Source organism: Penaeus monodon, chromosome 34 (assembly GCF_015228065.2).
Source record: "Penaeus monodon isolate SGIC_2016 chromosome 34, NSTDA_Pmon_1, whole genome shotgun sequence".
NCBI lineage: Eukaryota > Metazoa > Arthropoda > Malacostraca > Decapoda > Penaeidae > Penaeus > Penaeus monodon.
The window spans coordinates 19817892-19818123 of NC_051419.1; positions in this window are offsets into that span (position 1 = coordinate 19817892).

A 232-nucleotide genomic window follows, 5' to 3' on the forward strand; every position below is an offset into this window, starting at 1 on the left:
AATGTCATTACACATGTGCGGGAAGACAGTGTAAAGAGCAAGAGAAAGTGATGTGACGTCAAACGAAGACTCAAAGCAAGAAACAAACAGGCAAGATAAAACTCTTTGGCATTTTTCCAAGAAAAGATGAAGATCTGGCGCACGATGAGCAAGTTTTTTTTATGCATGAAAGGTTTCGGTGAATTAACAGAATGTTTAGAAATTAGAATTCCTAAAACGGATGAATATACAC